At 40.2% G+C, this 26,145-nt stretch overlaps 1 long non-coding RNA gene and 1 pseudogene across 1 annotated transcript in view; one reads left to right on the forward strand and one right to left on the reverse strand.

Moving 5' to 3' along the window:
- LOC135137768 (uncharacterized) overlaps window positions 1–26,145 on the reverse strand; it is a 69,496-nt gene that overhangs the window by 20,965 nt on the left and 22,386 nt on the right. The window lies entirely within an intron of this gene.
- On the forward strand, window positions 23,286–23,442 carry LOC135137783 (5.8S ribosomal RNA; annotated as a pseudogene).

The following is a 26,145-nucleotide window of genomic DNA, read 5'->3' on the forward strand; positions in this document are numbered from 1 at the left end:
AAACTGGGTCTGATCTGGTTCGAAAATTGGACACAATCGGAGAAGGGTAGAACAACATACTCATTTATTCCGGATCCCAGACAAGTAAAGAATAAAGATTTTTATTCGCCATGTTCAGAGTTGTTTATTCTAACCGGACATTGATCGATGAACGCTTACCTATTCGATAAAAACCTATGTTACACGTCGGAATGCGATTGCGGGAGCCCAAGTAAAAATTGGCGACACATCTTGTTTGAGTGTCCATGCTATGATGAGTTCAGGAATTGGAACCCCTTGGAGGTTACCCCGAGGAATCCCTCTAAATTCTTTAACAATGGCACACTATATGACAAGCTTAATGTCTTTTGTATTAAGGCCTTCGAAATGAAGGAAATCAAGGAATATCAATAATACGTAAAGATTGTCCTATTGCCATCTAGATTCGCTTCTGCACCTACACTATTCGTATTACTATAGATCCTAACTATTTTCCATAATAATACCTATATTAATATCTCAGTACCTACATTCTACATTATTAGATACATCCTAATCGGCGGGTGCTACACAAGTTAGAACACTTCGGAATTAAAGGTCTTCTGTTACAGTGGACAGCCGCTTTCCTCCGGAATCGCTCCTTTACAGTCAAAGGTATCTTCGAATCGATAAGTATTATCAGGTGTCCCACAAGGATCGGTGTTGGGGCCAATATTGTTTCTCATTTACGTGTGGGATCTCTTAACAATACTTAATTCATCTCATGCATTCTATGCTGATGATGGTAAACTTTATGGAAATCCATTAACATCTCACCAAACTATCCAAGATGACCTGACCGCTGTACACAATTGGACCCGTTCCTGGTTAATGCCTCTAAATGTTCAAAAATGTTTCATACTTCGATTGGGAAAAAATAATCCCAACATGCCTTATAATTTAAATAACCATATGTTACAATCTGTTCAGCAGATTAATGATCTAGGTGTTATAATCGACAATAAATTAAAATTCTCAGATCACGTCACGCGTATTGTAAAAAAAGCGAATATTTCCAGTTACCTATTACAGAAAGCATTTGTTAAACCTACCAAGGAGTTATTCAAAAACCTATTTGTTTCATACGTTCGACCTATACTTGAATAGGCCAGTGTGATATGGTGTCCCAGCTTGATCAACGACAAGGCAAGAATTGAGAAAGTACAACGTCGGTATACAAAAACCATTGAGAATTTGGGGAAGAATCCCTATTCAGATAAGCTTGCCTCACTAAATCTCCTATCTTTAGAAAACCGTCGTATGCTTAATGATCTAGTTTGCACATATAATATACTGACCAATCGGTTTAGCGTAGATCTTGCTAACATCTTTATCCTATCCGATACATCACGTGTACGCGGTCATTCCATGAAGATATATCATGAAAGATATAGAACCAGATGGCGTCAGCATTTTCTGTCTAATAGGGTATTTAGTGTGTGGAACAATCTGGATCCTGAATTTGTAGATTCCGCCAGCACCGCTACATTCAAATATAAGATTACGACCCATCTCCTTAAAACACAATAAAACTCTAACTGCAAATCGAACACCCTCTCTGGGACAAGTAGTAAGTGCCTAGCTGCTCATTATGTGTTCGGAGAGCATAACAGGCCCCAGCCTCTGCTCTAAGTTTGCAATAATAGTAATAATATACCTGAACGGAGTGTGATAAAATCGGTTCTCAAACAGAGTCTTTTCGTCGATGATATAGGCGGCCCCACGAAGGCTTTGATCCCCCTTAGATCTGGCGGCCTGCTGATAGAGTCCTATTCGGACAGGCAGAGGAAGAAGATCGGCGAGATTCTTCAGAGAGACAATAGAATACAGTCCAGAGAAGTCAAGAACATTGATCCTGTACTGTAATTCTGCGGGATCGAGAAAGGATATAAAGACGGGGAGTTTCTAACTGAGATTTTCAAATAAAATTTTTGCTAAACATTTTAGCTGTAACTTTAACAAAGCTGCAGTCACTGTTCCTAGTGGATTATACGACCACATGTCCGATTTGACAATCAATTTACCTTCCATTTCAGAGTCGGACGTCTTGAGTGCTTTGAGAAAGATTAAACCAAATTTCATCTCTGGTCATGATAATATTCCGGTTTTTCTTTTAGCTGATTGTGCTTTTGCGTTGTCATATCCTCTAATGATATTATTCAACCTTATTTTAAAATCTTGCACCTTTCCGGACACCTGGAAATTGTCGATGGTTCACCTATTTCCAAGAATGGCAAAAAGGATAAAGTCGAGAATTATAGACCCATCTCGCTAGTTTGCAATTGTTCTAAAGTTTTTGAGTTTGTATTACATAAAATTCTTCTTTTTTCCCTGCACAGTAGAATTACCGAATTTCAACATGGTTTCGTGAATGGCCGATCAACGACCACAAATCTGTGTGCATTCACTCAATTTGTTTCCGACGCCTTTGAGTCGAAACAAATTGAGCATACATTGATTTCTCGAAACCCTTTGATAAATTGAATCATAATATTCTATTAGCTAAACTACTGAACATCGGACTTTCTGATTCTTTTGTGAAATTAATTCGATCTTACCTATTTAATCGATCTATGACTGTTAAATATCAAGGTTACCAACTCCATGAAGTTGAAGCTTGCTCCGGAGTGCCTCAAGGATCTGTGTTAGGACCTCTTTATTTTATGATTTTTATTAATGATATTATTGTGAACAAGTCCAATATTCTCATATAGGTATGCTGATGATATAAAAAAATTTAAAACGATTTCTGGTATGGAGGACTGTCTTATTCTGCAGAATGACCTTACTATATTTCTTCACTGGACTAATGGTAATCTACTTCCTGTCAATTTTGACAAATCCTATATAATGTCTTACACAAATAAAAATTTACATATATTATACAATCACACGTTAAATAACATTTTCTTATCTCGGGTTGATACTTTTAAAGATCTTGGTGTTATCTTTGATTCGAAAGTCACTTTTCATAATCACACTAATGCTGTTACTTCAGAAGCTTTCAAATCTCTCGGCTTTATTATACGATGTGGTTATCATCTTAAAGATATAAATTGTCTTCGTATTTTATATTACGCTTACGTGCGTTCAAAACTTGAATACGCTAGTGTCGTCTGGTCCCGTTTTCAAAAAACCTATATTGATTCCTTAGAAAAGATTCAACGGAGATTTTTAAAATATCTAATGTTTAGGGCTGATGGCAAATACCCTCCTAGAGGATTTCCTCTTGACATATTTCACATTGATGATTTGAACACCAGACGGGTTAAGGCAGCTTTAAACTTCCTAAAAAAGCTTATTGCTTTTGACATTGATTGTTCTTACCTTCTCAGTAAAATCTGTTTTTATATCCCACGGCCGCCATGGGTTAGGAATGGCCCTAGAAATCTACCTTACCAGAAACAGACAAAATGTTTGGGAATCACTGTGGCAGAGCGGCTCAACTTTTTACCTCATTTTCAGTTCATGTTGCTTCTAATACATAAATAACCAAATTCTAACAAACAAACGTTCCTAGTAACTCTAACGATCTACCTACTCTTTTCGCTACCGTTCTCTAGATCTGTTGATTCTCACAGTCGGTCACTCGCAATCAGCTGTTTGCGTTTCCCAATTCAATAAAAAAAATAATTGTCCTTATGTAAGACGTATGATTTACCGGTTGCCGATTCATCCTAACAGTAAGAATTACCAACGTTCTTAGTTAACTTAACTAATAATAGCTAAACAGAAGATCATTTATGCTACCCTGACCTCTAAATAAACCAAAACAACTTTACGACATCGAGACCTCCTTCAGACTGCTCTCCTTATGGGCCTCTCGTGAGGGGGGAATTTTTGGTTGTTAACCTGGACTCAACCGCACTGCACTCTACTCGGAAAATCAGCTGCCTGGGGTTCGAAGCACGTTCCAAAAAAACCTGTTATTCCAAGCAGTAATTAGTTGCGAGAAGGATGATTTCAAATATCGACGGACAAAAACGACAATTATTTTGAATACTTATTCCTTGGAAAATAAAAATCTCTATCTTTACCTTGGATGGTGTGTAGGCTTTAAGATATTCGACGGATACCTTTCCTTCCAAATCCGGCATTCCACCGCGTGCAAATCAACAAAAGAAATGACTGCACCTATTTTGCAAAATTATATCCAGCTCCTCACTTTTGGAAAGGCACTGTATTCGAAAATTCACTTAAAGATCTGGAATTCTGAATAATTGCTTTTGCAAAACTCGGAAAGGTGTGTTACTCGAATGACTATTCCGATAAAACTGTTGGCGACCCTTATCTTTTCTGTTTTTTTTTTTTTTTTTTTTGAGTTGGGTCTACAAAAAAGTGTTGCCATTACCAGATGATGGTAAGGTCAATCTCGAAAACAGGCGGCAAACCGCACACACTGTTGAATAAAAAAATAGCTGTTACACGTTGATGGATGTGTTAAGAACGCATGTCGTGGGTATTCCAGCACACGCAACCCCATGGGTAGTGTCCGTTGGTGGACGCCGGAATTAACTATCCTACGAAGAAATGCACGTAGTCTTAGAAGGAAATATCAGATCAACAGAAGTAGAAGAAACGAAGATGAAGTTATTTATAGATGAATAATAAATGGAAGAACTTAAGAGAAGGTGGAGGGCGGCGAATAGAAGATACAAAAACGAACTTCGAAGTGCAAAACTAGAGCACTGGAAAGACTACGTGCATACCACAACGAATTTAGGTAAAGACCCATGGGGTGGAGTCTATAAGACGTGCAGAGGACAACGGCGCAACACAGATATCACGGCTATACGTACGGGTGATACTACTTGCGAGACATGGAGAGAATCAGCGGAAGCACTCCTGGACTCCTTTTTTGGCACATACAGTCCATTAAGCGTGGAATATCCTCCCTTTGGAAACGCGAACTTGCCAACGGTGGAACTGTCACCTGGGGATAAGAAGTCGTAAATCGCCTGGATTAGATGGTATAACAGGTTCGGTCGTTAAGGAGTTACATAGCAAAGGTCATCCCTCTCCTAAAATCGTCAGAAAAACCAAAAGACAAGGCGAAATCCTACCGGCCAATATGCCTGCTCTCGGCGTGGAGTAAAGTCCTGGAGAAGATCATGGTAAAACGTCTATGTGATGACTGCCTGAATAATGGCGCATCCATCTCGAGCACACAATTTGGCTTTACTGAAGGCAAGTCTACAGTCGACGCATGGAAGGCAGTAGTGAGCCACGTCAGGAGTTGTCCATCTAAGTATATTCTGGGTCTTTTTATAGACTTCTCAGGGGCATTTGACAATATATCTTGGAACTCGATCCTCAGGAGGTTAGTCGAGATTGGGTCTAGAGATCTAAAATTATGGGAATCCTATTTCAGTGGACGGAAAGTCATCATGGAAGGTAATACACAATCAATTACCAGAGGGGTCAGTCGTGGCTGCCCCCAAGGGTCGATATGTGGGCGTTATATCTGAAATCTGGACACACTTTTACGTAGGTTGAACGAGAATGGGGTGATATGTGTTGTGTACGCTGACGATCTTCTCATCATGGTTGACGCGAATAGTAGACTCGGTATCGAACGCAAGGGTAATGAGAGTATGGAAATTGTTAGAGACTGGGCCACAAATGTTAGCTTAGCAGTGTCAGAAGAGAAAAGTGTCTGCATGCTTCTCAAAGGCATTTTGTCTGAGACCCGTCCACCTTGGGTTAAAAATGGAAATAAAAACTTCCCCTACAAAAAGACGACCAAATACCTCGGAATTACGATCTCTGAAAGACTAGGCTTCCTCCCTCATTTTCAGGAGCTGCGATTACGACTTATTAAGATAACCGCCCAATTCAAAAGAGTCCTTAGGAAGAGATGGGGTCCCTCATTGGCGACAGTTCGGAGCTGGTGGGGTGGACTCTTTTCCTCCATAGTCGTGTATGGAGCAGAGGTTTGGTACAGAGAAGTTGACAACGGATACATTAGGAAGGCTATCGACTGATGCCAGAGAATAGTGACATACGCCATTCTTCCTGCTTGTCGCACGGTCTCGACTGAGGCCCTGCAGGTGCTTCTGGGAGAACTCCCATGGCACCTGCAAGCGGTGGAAAGAGGTTTAATCTACGCGTTAAAAAATGGTGAACAACTCAGCAGCAAGGAAGGGTATTGCCGTGGTCTCTCTTGATATCAAAAAGGCATTTGACTCAGTGTCGCACGAGTCTGTTCGGCGCGCTCTTAGGCGGGTGGGGGTCCCGGACTATCTGTTTCGGTACATTTCTTCCACTCTCAATGATTCGGTCACTTCCTTCTCCGTTGGTAGCTCCACTTCTAGGGTTGTTCAGATCAACAGGGGTGTTAGGCAGGGCGATCTCCTAAGCCCTTTCCTTTTTAATTTAGTGTTGGATGAGCTGCTCGTCCGTCTGGATTCCCATGTCTCCAATGGATGCCCTTTTCGCGACGGAACGAGGTGTAGGGTTTTAGCCTTCGCGGATGATCTCGTCCTTGTAGGTGAGAATGTAGCAGATCTCAAGCTTCTGTTGCAGGATATCGTCTCTTTCTTTGGGCGAAGGGGAATGGCTCTCCATCCTGACAAGTGTAGGGTGTTGGTTAAAAAGAGGAATCCTGATGGTGCTATTATCCCACTGAGCAAGCCAGGGGTCCAAATTTATGGAAGGGAGTTGTCGTCCGTTTCAGACATCAACCCCATGCAGTATCTTGGATATTCATTCGATACATATGGGGTGAGAAAGCCAAATTTGACCAATTGCAACGTATGGCTCCAACGATTAGCTGCGTTACCACTAAAGCCGCTCCAAAAGATGACGCTTCTTCGTGTCCATCTCCTACCACGTCTCCTTCATTTCTTGATGTCCCCGCGAACGCCTGCCTCTACCCTCAAAAACATCGACAAAGTGACGAGGCACTACGTTAAAAGGATGTTACATCTTCACCTACATACGCCGGACAATCTGATCCATCGCCGTTGAGAGATGGTGGGTTGGGGGTCACTCAAATGACCGTCTCCATACCAAAAATACTTCTTCGCCGTATAAATAACTTGTTGGGGAGGTGCCAGAGGGATGGAGTTCTTAAGGCTGCATTGTCAACGATTAGGGTAGATGGATTGAAGAAGAAGTTGGGTGAAGTCGCCGATAAATACCCGCCGAATTATTTTAGGGATGAGATTGAGAAGGGGGCATTTACCAAAGGCCTCCAGTACGCGGCACAGGATGCTGCGTCGCGTTCCTGGCTGACGACCTGTCCAAAGGGGAGGACCCGGGTGGGTTAGGTAGCTTCGTGCTTGCCTGCTACACCTTGGGTCGTGGGTTCGATTCCCGCCCGGCTCTGGGTGTTGTGTATGTCCCCCGTTCCCCTGTAATTGGGCCACTGGCCTGTAGGGGAACGTAATCAAATAAAAAAAAGGTGGTCCGGAGCAGATTGGGTATAATAATAATAATATTAATACTTTATTGTCCAACAGGAAAACATTCCTAATTACAGGACAACAATAAAAATAAAATAATACAGTACTTCACTCACCAATGAAATAACAAACGAAATAGTAATTTACGCAACTAGTTCGGGATAGCCTGCTTCCCGCATGAACGCTTGTTTCAGGCACGACCGAAGGGAGTGCCGCATTTGCGTGAATGCGGGAAGCAGGCTCACGAACGTGTTGTGTACAATATTTTTTGCGACGAATAAACCTTTAAACTGAAGAGATTAACTGTGAGTTATTTATAAACAACGCCATTGACAGCGCCGTCAACACGTCACAATGTTGACACTACCCGAGTATTTTAAGGTTACCATGGCAACGGGAAGTTAAATGCACGTGTGCGGGAAGTTCGACCTCCCGCACTCTGGTGAATGCGCGAAAGCTATCAAAAAAGGTCATGAGTGCAAAAATAATAATGAATACAAACGTTATATTTTGTTACAAATTGACTTTTAATAAAAAATATATCTGGTATGAGTTTATTTGCACAGCGACTCATTGTAGTAACTAGTGCGCGACGTAGAACATTGGTCCGAGCTCTTGGGATATTGAAAGTATTTACGTATCTCGACGATAATTGAGCTACATTGAATCCTATATTGGCGAGTATATTTCCACAATCAGTTTTGTTATTTACTTTCACTAGAAAGTTTGCACAATGTATATCTCTTCGATATGGAAGTGAAGACATCTGATGACGTTGAAGAAGGATTGTCATATCTGTTCCTCGTTCTGGATATGTTCCATCACATTTGAATGAAAGGAATTTTAGGAACTTTCTTTGAATTTTGTCTAATACCATGTTGTGTTTTAAATACAAAGGATACCAAATCAAACATGCGTATTCCAGTTTACTTAAAACGACGGCATAGAACAAAGTCTTGATTAAATCATAATTCTTAAAAGATTTAGATATCCTCATTATAAAACCTAACGACTTATTAGCAGAGGTAGCTATGTGGTCAATGTGTAGATTGAAATTTAAGTTGCTGTCAAAAATTACACCAAGATCTCTGCTTGACATTTCCCTTGCTATAAAAACATCTTCGATTGAATACCGGGTTAGTCACGAGAAAATTATTTCTGAAAATTATTTTTACGCAACCCAAAATACTAATACCCCGTACCACTTGATACTATCTGAATTTAAAATGAAATGCTTAATCCATGATTGCTTTGACTTTGGCAGTGTCCGTTTGACGTTAGTTAATTTTTAACATTTTTCTTCATCGTTTACTCCGCTCTGCAACCCCATTGGATCGACGTACCTCTCTCAATCTGCGCTCTTCTGAAGCCGTAAGTACTCTAGCAATATTTTTCTCCGCTAATGGGCATGTGTTAGTTCGCCATCTCTGCGTCAACTAGAGCCTCTTCGAAGTACAAATCTGTAACCTCTGGGCCTCTTCGAGCACCCATTTATAAAACGGAGTGACTATTCGTACACACAGTATGTACGAATAGTACAAGAGCTATTGATACACACGGTGTGTACGAATAACTACAGCGCTAATCGTACATACAGTGTGTATGAATAGTACGCGCGCTGTTCATACTCACATGTAGGTACGTCCACATTACAAATGATACAAACATCTGTTCACACCATTTTACTCTCTTTACTGTGAATAATCTGTAGTTCGATTACGTTGAATATTTCATGATCATCAGATCATCAGATGGATAGAGATTTTGTATATAGGTATCACTCAGTAATTAGGCGTACTAACACAAGTTGAAAGGTTTTGGCGCCACAAATCTTCGATTTACCTTCAAACTCCAGTTCAAATTTAATGATTTTTACGACCGTTGTACGTCTTTTCTAAAACTATATGGTATACTTATGCTTTTACAAATCTGTGGCTATAAATCGCAAAATGGGTATAAGTGACAAAGAAGAAAAACCTGTATTATGTCAAATACAAGCAAACCGTAACAGGCATTAGAAATAAATCCAAGAGACTAAGTGGTAGGTAGGGTGTTATTGAAAGGTACGTACAACAAAATTGACAGTTCTTCACGAAGTCTAAGAAGTCTAAAAAACTTATTTTGTGTTGTCAAAATTATAAGGGGAAAATCAACCCTTATCCAACCTTTTTAGACGCTACTGAAGGATAAATAGGTAAAATTAATTTATTTTAGTAAATCCTAGCAACTGTAACAATAAAACTTTTGTCAAGACTAAATGTTGCTATAGAAACGAGAGATGATCTTTTTATCAGAGGCGTACAACGAATTTGGACATAAATTTTAATAATTTTTATCTCTAAAAGGAGAACACTTTTACCTGAAATTTTTGTAACTTTTAGCACCCATACTTCGAGACCAACTGCCGATTTTATTTTGTACGTACCTTTCAATAACACTCTGTATATTAACATAAGAAACAAAACACAACAAAACAGTGCTAACAGACTTAACTTTTATTTTTTGTACTTTTTTTTTTTCAAAAAAACTTTAAAACAAAACAATGGAACTATTTTTAAGAAGATTATAAGAACGAAAAAAAGATAGTTTAATAATAATTAATAGAACATCTCCAAGTGTTCAGTATCATACTAAAGATTCTCGCTTTCACTGTAAACAGTACAAAACCAATCACCTTTCAGTTTTCGCTTGATATTGGCACATTTCTTTAGTACTGATTCCATTCGACATCTTGTTACAAATTCTGCAGTGCAAGTTCTTGATTTTTTTCGCAGTTATCAAAAAACGAAGTAGAGCAGAATAACCGGGTGCTGCAAAATCTTTTTGGACTAAAGATACATGCACTTCATTTTAAAAAAATTCTGATTTGATTAATTTTGGCTCAGTAGGTAAATGGGAAGTAGTATATTTAATAGTGGATTCGTAAGATAAACCAATCCATTCAAAGATCAACTTCTTTTTTTCATAATCTGATTTTAAGCTGTATTTTACTGGAACCCCAAAAGTTTGTTTTTTTCTTTTTACTTCCACAGCCGTTGACATGTGACCTTTAGGGCGCCCACAACGGATCATTTTTTTAGGAAGTTTAGTTGCTTTTAATTCAAACAAAAATTCTTCATTTAGGTTGGTTTTGGATGATTAAACAATAGTTTTTTTTGCCGGAGTAGGCTCGTTCATTTTTTGTAAAGAGCAACTAGGTAAAATATGATATTTTTCACTTTGATTCTACGAGATGGTATTACTAGTAGATTTCTGTCTATAGACTTCACTGTTAGCAAATATTTTTGCAAACGTTAATTGAACAGCATTCCCTACAGCATCTTAGATGTGCCAATCACAGCCTTAATTTTGAGGGATTAGTTTTTCTATTCTTTCCTCATTTGTCTTTGTTGCAGTTTCTTGGTGTTCATTATCCTGATGTTTATTATGTACCACTGCATTTTTCATATTGGTTTCGAGTATTTTCTATTAGTTTTTTGTTGTTATTGTTTATTTCTTCCAATGAATTACTTTGATTCAAGTCTTCAACGTAAATAATCTATTCTTCCACATTTTTTCACAGTGTGATTAAACATTTTCCTCTGTGAAATTCATTTCAATTTCTTCAATACCTGTATCAAGCACTTCGTTTTGTTAGTGACTGCATTTTTAGACGAACTTGCCAGTTCACATATAAGTACCTCTATATTCATTTCGTAATAATTGAGAAGCAATTTGGCGTCTTGCATTTTTTGCTTATATTTTTCAGTCCCAAACTCGGATATAACAACAGCAAATCTGGAACATAATTTTGCTGCTTATTCATATTTTTTGTTAGCTCTAACAGCTGTAGGTGTTGGAGATGCGAAATCCAATATTGTTACTTGTTGGCATGCATCATTTGCATACAGATTTTCCATATTGCTTGACGCTCTGTGATAACTTAAATAAAAATTCTTCTTCCAACGATTAAGCATCAACTTTTCGTCAGACGGATTCAAACCCATTTTTTCTCTTAAAGCCAAAATGTGGCAACATAGCAATAGCATTTGGTTAGAAAGCTGCAGTCACATTTGTCATTTTTCGTTTAGTTCTAGGTTTTCCTTAATTTTGTATCTTACCATAAAAGAAAATTGCTGCAGTAAAGATTTCCAAGCAAAAGGAGTAATTAAGTTGTGATATTTCCATTGATAAGTATCCCGTTTAAATTTAATTATTTCCTACTTAAGGAGTAAATCGTGAACTTCTTTCTCTTTCAATTGGTAATGAAGAAAACACCTTCTTGAAGTCAGTGAAAAACTGGTCCAAAGAAGACAGTTTTTCAATACCTGCTTTCAGCATTTGATTAATATTTTCTAATCTACTGGTTGTATTGTTTCCAAATGTTAGGCAGTGATGACGATATGCACAGACCCACTGCTCCTTTATGTCGTGCCAATTTTTCTTATAATATGCCGTAACTTTGGGAAAATTGAAACTTATTCAATTCTAGTTCTATATACTCTCCGTCACTATGGCTGTATGTTATCCTCTGTATCAAATTCAGGCACTGTTCTTTGTGGGCAGACGAAATCTTCATTTTATCCACAGTAATTTTCCTGCGAAACGTCTTTAGAGTGTAGTATAAGCATAATAACAGCCTAGCATCTGGAAATTCCTGATTGAAAATGTGAAGGTCCTTCATATCCTTATCAGTGAAAGTAGTTTTTGTTGCCTCCCAGTTAGCATTTTCTTTTTTGAATAACTGAGTCACTTCGCCTAAAGTAATTTCGTCCTCATCAATCAACAAAAAAGAACATATAATTTCACTATGTCCATTTTCATCAACAGTGAGTACAACGACATTCTCAGGTTATTGAGTTTGTAGGTGCCATCGCATATTAATATTTCCGGAAAGTACTTGAACATTTGTTTCATTGTCTTACTTTGGTAGTAAATTGCTCTTAGATTTTTGTCGCCATTTCGGAAAATTTTTACTGAGTCTCCTTCTTGAATAAGTTTCGGGATAATCTCTTCGAGTTTGTGTTTAATAGTGCTTTAGCAATTGACTTTATATTTCTTTCAGGGTTACGATTTTGTTTGTTTTTGACATAATATAGTTTTGTGCGTCTTTCGAATTGGCTTTCATTTGCATAAGATGCACCATTTCTTCTTTGTCGCTTGGATCCAGTTTGCAATTTCTAGCCATAAATTTGTAAGAGGATTCTTCAAGTCTGTGATTATGCATTTCTGTAATGCATAACTGATGATTATCGTTAATACTTATTTTTATACTAGCTGGACAATTATCTTGCATCATTTTGTGTCTTCTTTAATTTACTCTTAAAATGTTTACCTCTTTTGGCACATGCATAATCAATTTTATAATATTGCACGTCATCACTACAGTTAGCGGCCTGTTTCTTCTTTCCTTCGGAAATTGTTACACTAATTCTTTTGTAAAAATATATATAATTCATGTCTTCGTAATTTTTTAAAGTTAGCGCCACTCTTCGTAAGTTTCGAAAGTTTTTCCGACTGTTAACTTTATTATCTTGTTATAGAAAAGATGTGCAGTACTTGTAAAAATTATTAAACTCGATCTGGAATGTCTGGAGTTTGAAGGTACGTTGGGAACATTTGTGGCGGCTAAAGTTTGAAGTTATGCTTATATCTGCAAAGCTATGATTGGACTTATGTTAGTACACGTAATTACTGAATGATACTGATATACATACACGTACCTTTTATCTATTTGATGATGGTCACTAAATATTTAACGAAATCAAACTGAAAAATAGGCACAGTCAGAATCATTCGTGTGTGGGCGTACAATTGTGTGTACGAATAGCACTGTAGTTATTCGTACACACTGGATGTATGAATAGCTCTTGTACTATTCGTACATACTGTGTGTACGAATAGTCACTCCGTTTATAAAAACGCCGTAGCATCAACATGCCAACATTTTCAACAGTTGTTGCAGTAGTTAAATTATTTAATTACTCTTTCAAGTTTACGTTGTATCCTTTGAATAAAATATCGTAAAAGTAATTTTTAGAAATAATTCTCTCATAACTAAGCCATATCATTGCAAAATATCAAAAGGTACTCGAACCAAGCCCTAATAAATTTATTAGCGGCGTCAGCGTAGTCTCCGAGTGGCTACGGTACGACCATGGACACTCGCGTAACCTCCTTTCGGGAATTGTCAAAGTGACACTGCCAAAAGTGCCAAAGTCAAAGCAATCATGGATTAAGCATTTCATTTTAAATTCAGTTAGTATCAAGTGGTACACGGTATTAGTATTTTGGGTTGCGTAAAAATAATTTTCAGAAATAATTTTCTCGTGACTAACCCTGTATACAGAGTCTATGTGTGCGTCTTTACGAGTAAAGCAGATATACAAACATTCAATTCTATTTATCTTGAACATGTTGTCATTTGACCACTTTGTGATGATATTAAGATTAGCTTGTAGCAACTGAGTATCTTCTAAGCAAGAAATTGTGGAAACATTTTTTATGTCATCGGCATATGCCAGAACAGGACAGGTAAGAGATGATAGTAAATCGTTGACAAATAGATTAAAAAACAATGGTTCCAAATTCGAATCTTGTGGAACCCCTGAACTGGATACGAACGGAAAAGACTTGAAGCCATTGTAGGAAATATAATTGCTACGGTTACTAATATAAGATTGCATTAATTGTAAAAGAGACGTTGAGAATCCAAAGTCACTAAGTTTAAGAAGCAAAATATCATAGGGAATACAATCAAAGGCTTTAGTAAAGTCTGTGTAAATAACGTTCTACTTGACTTCGTTTATCAATTTCTTCGCTTAACCTCTGATATAATACTGCCAAATTTGTGATGGTAGATCTACCTTTTAGAAAACCGTGCTGATTTGGAGACAAATATGGGTGGACATTACCATAAATTTGTTTGTACGATACCTGTTCCATCACTTTCGAAAAATTAGGTAGAATGGATATGGGTCGATAATTGTTAAACATTTGAGAACTGCCTTTCTTGAGAATGGGGATAACTTTTGCAATCTTCCAACGATCCGGATAGGTATTTGTTTTTAAAGCCAAGTTTATAATCAAGGCTAATGGTGTAGCCAGAATATGTCTACAATCGTGAATTATGAAACTCGGGATTAAGTCATCTCCAGCTGTTAACTTGTTAGAGAACTTTCCCATAAATAAGATTATCTCTTCTGGACTGACTGATGTTACTGAAAAAGACGAATAAATGCCATTACTGGTTGCAAACGATGGTGCTCTGTTGTTGGTATAAACGCTAGAGAATGTTTTGGCAAAGGTATCGACGATTTTCTGTGGGTCTGTAAATTCAATATGTTTTTCATCAGTCATGTAACTGGGAATTCGAGATGTTCCCCTTTTTTGATTAACAAAATTCCACACTCTTGAAGGATTCACCAGTAGCTCGTTCTCTACAAGATTTAGATAAACATGCTATGCGTTGTGTATTTGAGTTTTTACAAGGGCTCTTAATCTTTTATATTCATTACTAGCCCACCGCTATTTTTTTCTAAATAAAACCAACACTAGCATGAAATGCTACGATCCCTATAATAATGGCAGCATTTACTAGCTACTACGTTTGTATTTCGATGGTATACTTAGCAAATTTTCTCGGGTGTCCCTACATTTAAGTGTCAGCAAAAATAGCACATTTTTTATTTAGGTGACAATTTTTTCGCTCTAAGAGAATTTATTAATTTGCAAAATACCTCACTCTCTGACAAAATAGATGCCCATGTAAAATTTCCATTTAGTCCAAACGAATTGAATGATATAAAAAAATATGTACCGGATTTTTTTGAGAAATAATCTGTGTCCCAATATTTAGTTGTTAGGGCTCGTATAAGAGTAATAATGAAGTAGGTACTTCGTACTTCGAATATGAGTATCTATTCGGTTTGATTCATACCACCCAATGTCTCGCTTCAATGTTTGATTATGTTGATTATGAGTACAAGGCTGATCAACTTCCATATCCGAATTACCCATGAAATAAATCATTGCGGATTGACTTCGTGGACCTATGTCAACTTGTCGTCTTCTCGGCATTGTAACGAACTTCATAAAACGACACAGAATTGTTTTCACAGTCAATCAAATGTGTAAATTTTGTCTTGAGAATTGTAAAATATTGAAAACTCCAAATTAAATCCTCGAATAGCGGTAAAGTTTGAGGTTTTGTCGAAACCAACAAAGTGAATATAGGTAAATAGAATGGCAGATCAAAGTTAATAAGAAACTTTCGCAATGTGTAACTAAATTCACTTTAACCAAGACTTTTCTTAAAATAAACGACGTTTTGTTTTTACAAAAAAACAAAGAACGATTTGAAGTGCAATATACTTTTCACAATCGCACGGAAGAAATAGTTTTGTATGACACGTCAGTTAGACGATAGGTCCGTCAGGAACGCCAACTATTGAAATTAATTGGAAGTGGCGATTCCCATACAAAACTTTTAGAATTTTTAAACTATTTAGCTGTCTTATTTTTTATAAATTTTCTTATATACAAACCTTGTCCTGACAATAAGGAACACATAAAAAAAAGAATCATCCAATTTGGTGCAGTCGTTCTGAAGTTATGCGCGTACATACATTTCAGCGATTCATTTTTATTTATATACATAGATAGATAGATGCATTATTATTTTAGAACAAATTTCATTACCATAAAAAAGGTTATACTGACTCGACCTTAAAAGATAGACATATGCTGTCGCGGACTTTTCTTTAGAACTTTTAGAGGGGAACAATTTCGTCATACATGATTTTTACGTAACTTTAACCGTTTAAGCAGCGTAAGCAACGGAAGCTGTCAAAGGAGGAATAATTTTCCCGTTTTCCCGAATTTTTCATTGCTACTTCGCTCCTAATGATCGTAGCGTGATGTTATATAGCCTATATGTAGATACGATACATGGGCTATCCAACACAAAAAGATTTTTTGAATTCGAACCAGTAGTTTCTGAGATTAGCGCGTTCAATTAAACAAAAGCTTCAGCTTTATTATATAAGTATAGAAGTGTAGACAATATATTATGTTGTTAGTTTTCGCCCATTTACGTCTGTAGGTTTCTTTATTTTTTATGTTGATTCTGATCTCATTTTTTTACCAGGACAGGAACTTATTTGATGAACAATTTGAAGTTATGGGAACTGATTGATCAAAAAGGCCATATAGGTATTTATAAAACTTGTCATGTATTTCATTCACATCTCCGCATTGGTGAAGAAATGTCCAGTTAGATTTAAAGATGTCATCATAAAGTTTTGAGAGATTCGTTTTTTTAAAGTTATAACGCTTGATATTAGCTGATGGAAATTTATGATTGCCAATATCTGACGCAATATCAAGGTTTATAAGAAGTGAAGGATGGTGCGAATCTTCCGGTAAATGGTTCGGTTGCAGGTATTGGCGGTGTGAGAGTTTTTTACTTAGGGGATAACCTTAGGGGTGCGATTGTGGTAAATAATGATAAATTTGATGTCTTCGTTAAGAGCGATGTGTCTGATGAGGATGCGGTCTTTGTAATAATTACCTATAACTCTTATTCGTTTGGTGTGGGGAGTGTATATTGCCTTATTGACAGACATTGAGATAAGTATTTACAAAATAGTCAGAGGAATGTCGGGTCTGAATAATCTGCCTTTTATAATTGGAGAGGACGCCAATGCGATCTCGCCCTTATGACACAGTAAGAACGTGGGTGCTGGCAGGAATAGAGAATTTAGAGGGGAAACACTTGCGGAATTTCTTACACATAATAATCTACGAGTACATATTGTAAATATGCCATCTGAATTCTTTACATTCTCAGGGCCTCAAGGTTCTAGCGATATTGATCTTACTTTTGCCGGGCCTGGACTATTTCGGGACTTCTCTACCACTTGGACTGTCTGTCCAGAGTTAGGGATTAGTGACCATAACCTTATAAGTGTTGAACTAACCCCACGTACACCGAATGCTTCGCCTGAACAGCTTTCTCCAGTTAAGACTTTCAGGGACATAGATTGGGAGTTGTTTAATATTAATATGTGTACGTATACGCAGATCGATTTGGTCAACTATCTCTAAATGAGATGATTTAAACTTTTAATGGGTGGATCGACGGTGCCTTGAAAACTACTCCTGACAAGGTCGTAACGAAAAACAACGTAAGGTGGTGGACGCTGGAACTTACGGCCCTTAGGAAGAAAGTACGTAAGGCGAGAAAAGATTTCCAAGTGGTTCGATGCAATGTCAGCAATGTCGGGGATGATAGACTGGACCGTACCGTACCGTACCGTACCGAAATATTGAGAGAAGAATGGAAAGCTCTAAATAGGTCATATAAAAGAAAGATCATTGAAGCCAAAAAAACCCATTGGCAGAATTATGTTACCTCTTCAACTAAAAACTTAAATGATCCTTGGGGAGAGGTTTATAAACTATTGAGGGGAAAAAAGGCCCTACAGATCTAATGGCAGTTGAAGTGGATGGACATACGGCGGGTTCCTGGATGGAAGCTGCAGAAACACTTCTGAACACGTTTTTTGGTTCTGCAACAGATAGGCCGCTTGGGGAGGAACTTGAGATGGCAGATGGTGTTTGTGAAGATACCCTAGTAACTCGGGATATGGTTAATGAATGTCTCTCTAAAATGAAAGGACGTAAAGCTCCTGGTCTGGATGGCCTGACTGGTACAATAATTAAAAAACTTTTCCATGTTGCTTCTGACTTCATCCTTAAAATCATTAATAGATGCTTTTTTGAGGGGATCTTTCCGAAACAATGGAAGGTAGCTACGGTAATTATACTTCTTAAATCTCCGGACAAACCCAAGACATCCCCCAGATCCTATAGATCGATATGTCTATTGTCAGGCTGGTCCAAAATTCTCGAATGATTAATGGTAGAACATTTGGCTCAGGATTTCAATAAAAACGACAATGTCTCTCAGAAGGAGTTTGGGTTCACGTTCGGCAAATCCACACAAGATGCTTGGCTAGAGGTGATCAGAACAGTAGAAAACTCCAGCTTCAAATATATTTTAGGCATATTTATTGACTTTGTGGGGGCGTTCGATAACCTAACGTGGGCAGCGATACTTAGGAAGCTGAAATTTTAGTGAGAGATTTGTGGTCCTCGAAGGTAACTCACAGAAATTCCGACGTAAAATCACACAAGGATGTCCACAGGGTTCCATATGTGGCCCATTCATATGAAACCTGGTAATGAATGACCTTTTGCTCTCCCTCTCTAACGCTGGGGTTAAAATTGTGGCATATGCGGATGATCTGCTTATTTTGGTAGAGGGTAATAGCCGAAAAGATATCGAGGTTAGAGGTACAGACATGATGGGAATCGTTGCAGACTTCGCGGACAGAGTTGGATTAACCATTTCTACCTCCAAAACAGAATGTCTGTTATTAAAACGAACAATTGCGCCAACGAGACCCCCGTGGATCAAAGTAAATGGACAGGCTATAAGGTATGCCACCCAGGTCAAGTACCTAGGATTAACAGTGTCTTCCAGACTTAACTTCTTACACCACTTTAATAACCTAAGATCAAGTCTATCCAATTTAACTATGCAATTTAAGAGAGTTCTAAGAAGAAAATGGGGTCCCTCCATTACTACGATTCGCTTATGGTGGAATGGGATGTTCTCTGCCCTCGCTTTGTACGGTGCTGCCGTGTGGATGGGGGAGCTCAGAAAATCGACAGTAAGTGACGCCATTGATAGGTGTGAAAGAGTAGCTCTATATGCACGCCTACCAATTTGCCGCATGGTGTCTACGGCTGCGATGCAGACTATACTAGGGGAACTACCATGGAAGTTCAAAGCACTTGATTTAGGGGTTAGATACAGGAAAGCTAGAGAGGTCCCCCTGCCTCGGAACCTCCCTATTGATGATAACAAAATCACTGGTATGTCCAAAAACGAAATAAAAAGATACACCTCGGGTAAATTATTAGATCTATGGCGAAATGAATGGGCGAACCCTCACAAAGGACGGACAACATATAAGTTTATTCCGAACCCCTCAATTACAAAACAACTAAAATGGTTTCATCCTACACTTGAGCAACTTTTTATTATCACAGGACATGGAACACTAAATAAGTACCTAAAGGATCGCAACATCACTGATCAAGCAGAATGCTCATGCGGGTTTCCCGAAGAAGGCTGGAGTCATGTTTTATTAGATTGTCCCTTATATACCGATGTGAGATCTTGGGACGACAATTTGAGACATAATATTGCTCAATTTTTGGAGAACAAAATCATTTATGAAAAATTCTCTGCGTTTTGTGAATGTGTCTTTAGCAGAAAGAAGGAAGCCCTAGTGGTTTAGTCAAAATTCTAATTCAGCCCGTCCTTACTTATAATCTCCTAGTCTCTAATGTCCCATTGGTGGTAGTTAATGAAACACTGACAGTGTATGTTTATTATTATTCATTTTCTCACGTCATAATTATTCCTAATATAATCTTACTTTATCTTATTATACCACATATTATATTCATGAATGTTATCTGCCTCTGGTGAACCTGATTCCTATTTATAATCTATAATTCTTCTCTTAATTTTCACACCATATCTGTGGTATCTCACTTTTGGTGAGAAAGAAAGGAGTGTGGGGAGTATGAGAAAGAGGAAGTCAGCGGGAATGGATGGTATAACGCCTGAGATGATAGATGCTGTGTGGAAGGTTGTTCCGGAGTATGTGATGGAGTTGTTTAATGCGTGTATGAGGGAAGGATGGGTTCCGGAGGAGTGGAAGATTGCGCGACTGGTCATTCTCTTAAAAGGCATTGATAAAGACAGGTCCCTGAAGAGGTCGTACAGACCTATCTGCCTTTTAAGTGTAATGGGGAAAGTGTTTGAGAGGGTGTTAGTGGAGCGATTGGGAAAGGTACTGGAAGGGAGAATGTCGAGGGCCCAGTTTGGATTTGTGAAAGGAGTGGGGATACAGGATGCATGGTTGAGAGTGAGACAAGTTGTGGAGAAGTCGAGAAAGAAGTATGTTATGGGAGTCTTTGTCGATTTTAAGGGTGCGTTTGATAATCTAAGGTGGAGTGATGTGTTGAGTAAGTTGGTGGAAGTCGGGTGTAAGGAGATTAAGTGTTGGGTGAGTTATTTCAGAGATAGGAGAGTGTGTGTGGTAGGAGAGGCTGACGAGATAGAAAGAAAGGTGAGTAAGGGATGCCCACAGGGCACAGTGGGCGATATCTCAAAAAACGCGGCCAAAAGGCAAAAATTTATAATAAATATTTTAAAGACCTATGACTCTATATCTATTACCAATAAGTTAATCCGCAATGCTTAGGACGCAATTTGATAAAAAAAACAACGTATTCATCATATTTCTATTAAAAGAAGTGGGCTGATGTCAAAGCGATTGTCTCGTTTTGAAACATCGGGAAGTCGAGTGAGTTTAAGCAGCATATATTGGCTTTATTTCTTGCAAAAATAAAAAGTTTTTACGATGGAAGTGTTAACTAAAGGTAAGTAATTTACCCTACTTCTTCAGTTTTAAGTTAGAACTTGACTAAGTTTCGATATGAGGATTCAAAGCTAACGTAATTAATTTTGTCAAAAATATTTTCCTTGTATTCAAATTGAGTTTCAAAAAAATGTTAGCATCTGTTAGAAATTGTACCGGCGAATTATAATTAGTAAACCTATACGGAACAAGGAGCTTACAAACTTTTTTTCCGCAAGGCCTGTATTAGTCGAAAAATTGCAAGTAGTTGAGTTATTAGTATTAAATTTATATTTCGTATTAAAAAATTATTATTTTGAGCTTACGTACAATTAAAAAGATATGTTTTTAATAATTTCAGAATTAAGCATTTAACATCAAGCATTAGTGGATGTCATTTTTCGTGGAATAACAAATGGAATTCTTGTTACCGAAAAAAAGATACATTTTTTAAGAAATATGAAACATGGTTAGGCGAATCCTTGGTAATTTTATTAAGCGACAAAAATCATCCAACTATTGCGGCAAGGGCACGTGCACCGTTGGAACAAATTAGCGAAGAATCCAAACAAAATATTATAGGAAGACCGTGTGTCCGTTTTGCAGAAGCTAGCGATCGGTCCAAAAGAAGGAGAACCGAAGAATTGAGAATGGAAAATACCGAAAATGAGTTAGTTTATGCAGCTCAAATGAAACTACGGTCTTCTGGGAAAAATGATGCTGCGAAAATTTTAGCAGAAGTTTTTTCAACCTCTCAGAAAACTGGAACATGTCGTGCATATAAACATATGCACAAATGTGTAAAACCTTCTAAAATGTCACCAGACGAGGCTCTTGCTTACATGGTCGATTCAAAATTATGGAAGGATCAGTATATAGCTACAAAAGGTTTTTCCTTCCTACGATTACGTTAGGGAAGCAAAAAAGAAATGCTATCCCCGAAATATATCGATAACAGAAAGCTCCGCACAAGTTGATCTTCAGTCTCTACTTGACCATACTTACCAAAGGATTTCTGATACCTTACCTGAAAATAATCTACCAAATGAAACTTTGTCAAATGTAACTTTCATATGTAAATATGGATGTGATGGTACGACGGGTTTACGAGAAAATAAACAAAAATGGGAAACAAGTAACATTCGTGATAATAGCATTTTCTTGTCTTCTTTAGTACCAATTAGTATTTTCGGACATGCAGACGTGAATATTTGGCAAAATCCTGCCACTTCTTCTAACAAATACTGCCGTCCTATATTAATACAATTTGCTAAGGAAACGAATGAATTAACACAATCTGTTATTAATAGACTAGAAAGTGATATAAACAATGTGCAACCTTCAAGAGTTACTTTCGGGGACAACACAATTTTAGTGCATCATAAATTGATCTTCACTATGATCGATGGGAAAGTGTGTAATTCAATAAGTCAAAATAAAAGTTCTATGTCGTGTTACATTTGTAAGGCTACACCCAAAGAAATGAATGACATAGGTAAGTGCAAACAGAAATATATCAATTTGAAGATGCTAACATTTGGACTATCGACATTACACGCTTGGATTCGTTTCTTTGAGTGTTTGTTACATATATCCTATAAGTTAAATGTGCAAAAATGGCAGAGGAGCAAAGAATGTGTTAAACAAATCGAAACACGCAAAAAGAGAATCCAGCAGGATTTTGAGGAGAAATTAGGTCTCCTGGTAGATTTTCCAAGGCAAGAAGGTAGCGGTAATTCGAATGACGGAAATACTGCAAGGAGATTTTTCCAAGCAGTAAAAATTTCTGCTGAAATGCGAAAGAGGAAACGCGTCTAAGAGTCCAGAGTCGGATTAGGCGTCCTGCCGATGCGAACTCGCGGCGCCGGTCCTTTACGCGCGTTCGTCGTACGATCGGGCAGACGGCAATTCGGGCACCTTAATCCGCGAAAGAACCTCAAAGAGTTCGATTCGGATCGCAGGTTTCGTAAGTACGTGCGGGGCGTTTCGTGCGCCGTTGCTCGTCATCGTCACAGTGGGTTTTAAAAGATTTTCGTCCGACCGACGGGTTCGGCTCGATGCCGCCGTTATCGTAGAGACGATTCGAAACGTCGTTCGAGACGCTCCTAGGAAGCGCCGTTTGACGAAATCACACCTAGTTTGTTTGGTTAAGTGATCGTTGTGCGGTTGAGCTTCTGCTTTAGAAAAGGAGATTAAGTCTTGCGATTAACTAAAAAAAGAGAGAAAGGAACTAGTAAGACAACACGTCGTAAGAAAGTTTCTTTTTTCTTTTTTTTTCTTAATAAACAATCGAAACCGAGAGAATTTCGACGCAGAACGTTCCAGGCCGTCGCGAGGCGAGCCGGAGAGAACGTGCGTCTTAATGTATATTCTAAAAGATTACCCTGAACGGTGGATCACTTGGCTCGTGGGTCGATGAAGAACGCAGCTAATTGCGCGTGAACTTGTGAACTGCAGGACACATGAACCTCGACATTTCGAACGCACATTGCGGTCCTCGGATAAACTGTTCCCGGACCGCTCCTGGCTGAGGGTCGTGTGAATTTCAAAGACTGTTCGGTTAGCCTCGTTTGAGAAAGGCGTTCGTCGGAGCGAGTTGGATGTTTTTAGACGCGTACCGTTGGAGGTCGATGCCGAGACGACTTACATAACGTTCGTTCGTTTCGAGTACGATCCGGCGTACGCGACATCCGGAGCCGCGATAGCGGCCCGTCGGGGTGACGTGCCGTTCGAGTTCCATGGAATCCTTTAGCAGGGAGATATGGTTTGGAACGCGAAGAGCACCGCAATTGCGGCGGTGTCCGGATCTTCCCCTCGGACCTTGAAAATCCGGGAGAGGGCCACGTGGAGGCGTCGCGCCGGTTCGTACCCATATCCGCAGCAGGTCTCCAAGGTGAAGAGCCTCCAGTCGATAGAATAATGTAGGTAAGGGAAGTCGGCAAATTGGATCCGTAACTTCGGGATAAGGATTGGCTCTGAGGATCGGAGCGTGTCGGGCTTGTCGGGGAAGCGGGTCGCGGCTGACGTGCCGGGCCTGGGCGAGGTGAAGCGTTGCCGTTTCGGCGGCGACGTCGGATCCGAGCCCGGTCCCGTGCCTTGGCCTTCCGCGGAACCGTCTTGCTGCGAGGCTCCGGGTGCGCCCGAAAGGGCGTCCGGATGTCCTCTTCGGCCGCCATTCAACGGTCAGCTCAGAACTGGCACGGACCGGGGGAATCCGACTGTCTAATTAAAACAAAGCATTGCGATGGCCCCAGCGGGTGTTGACGCAATGTAATTTCTGCCCAGTGCTCTGAATGTCAAACGTGAAGAAATTCAAGCAAGCGCGGGTATACGGTCGTGTTTTACATCGCTCCGTCTAACTCCAAGAAAGTGGTGGTAAAAAGTGTTGTAAAAATTGTGTAGTTGGGCTTAAAAGAAGCGCCCCGACGCCAGCTTTACTTTGGTCCAAATTTCAGCCAAATCGGTCAAGCGTTTCGCGAAATATCGATTTTTTAATCTGCAAATGTTCGGTAGCGACCGTTAAAAATCTAACCATCGCGTCCTCACTCCGGCCGTTGGCAAGCGGCGTGTCGATAACACCGTTACGTCATCGCGCCGTGGAGTTTTGAACCTTACGACATTGCACCTGAGTTGGTTTATTTTTCTTTTATTTTCGCGTCCCTAGGCTCCCACCCAACTCAGGCCCCGCTTCTGCTTGGACGCCGGTTTCCACCTCGACGCCCGCCTTCTTCTCGGCGTACTCTACATCTAGAGGCGTCCTAATTTTTATTGACACCGTTTTTGGGCGACCCACGAAAACTGGGCGTCGCGACGCCCATAGACGCAGCGTCTGGGAAAGGTTTGGCTGTGATATTCGGACTCCTGAGGGTGTGTAGAGTCAGAATCCGGTGTTCTCACTTTCGACCCCCCGACGCCGGTGACACCAGCTGCAAACTCGGCCCCCAGACGACCTAGGAGCCGGGAAAAAGGGTATCCGGGGATTCTTTGACCTCGCCGAGCGTTTGGAAACATCGCCGGACTCGTATCTAGTCCACCTTCGGCGCCACAGAAAATCTTTAGACTTTGATTCGCATGAGAGGCCCGAGCACAAACTTTCAATCCATCGCGAGTCTCGGCCCATCATGTAGGCTTTTCTCACTGCAGCCCGCCTCGTCGGCCAGGCGATAGGGAGTCGCCCACCCGACCCGCTCCCACGTTGAGCAGGGTTCGAGTAGGGGTCACAGGGACCTCTGCGCCCCCCCCCTGCTCCCGCGTTTCCTTCCGCGTCGCGACCATCCGCGACATCTCGGGTGCCGTCTACCCGGGCTCGCCACTCCCCGGCGAGATATGCGACAGAGTTATCCGAACGAGATCAGGAAGGGTGCGCCACATCCGGGACAGCTGCCGCCTGCGTCCCGACGCAGACAGGAGCTCCAGCCCGTCGGCGGCACGGACCTTCTCCTGTGTAGGGTGCCTGAAGGAGTATCGACACCCCTCCAGCCTCACCCGACACATGGCCATATGCGCGCCAGGCTTACTCCCCGTGAAGCCCTCCGTACCCCGACTAAGCTCCTCGTGCCCCTTCTGCGGCAAGGTCTACCACTCGGTTCAGGGTATTTGCCGCCATAAAAAGTAGTGTTCCCAGCAACCAGCCGAGGCTCGCGCCAAGGTCGTTCTCCACCCATGCCTTGAGTGCCCGAGGACCTTCGACAGCCTCCCAGGCATGAGGATTCATGAGCGCAAAGCTCACCCTCAGGCATTCTTCGCGTCGCTCACCAACGCGTCCGGAGACAGCGACCCGGACGGATCGCTGGCGTCCGATATGTCGACTCGCTCGGCATCGGCAGCCTTGGAGCCCAGCCTGTCAGACACCTTCAACCACCGTCCAGCGGGCCCCCCACTTAGCGTCTCTTCCACCTTGGACGGCTCACCCCAATCGTGCATCGAGGCTTCTCTCAATCTTGACCCCTCTCCCACCATTATCAGGGTGGTCGAGAATGGCCGCACCATCGCGAGGGAGATCATCATCCCAGGTTCTTCCGAGGCTCGGAGATCCATTGTAATCCAGGGTCCCGTGTCCTCGGTCTCCAACGTGAGCTTCTCTGGTGCTAGCTTGACCACCGAATCCCCGGCCGCGTGTCTGCCTCCTCCTTCTCCGTACACGGGAGACTCATCACCAGGGTTCGCTTACGCTTCTCCCATCACATCACCCACCACCCTAGTGAGCCCGCGGGCACCTGTTGACAGGTCACGGATAGTGG

This window comes from Zophobas morio, unplaced genomic scaffold (genome assembly GCF_036711695.1).
Source record: "Zophobas morio isolate AGI-343-1 ecotype UQ-CSIRO unplaced genomic scaffold, CSIRO_AGI_Zmor_V1 ptg000029l, whole genome shotgun sequence".
In the NCBI taxonomy this organism is placed as follows: domain Eukaryota; kingdom Metazoa; phylum Arthropoda; class Insecta; order Coleoptera; family Tenebrionidae; genus Zophobas; species Zophobas morio.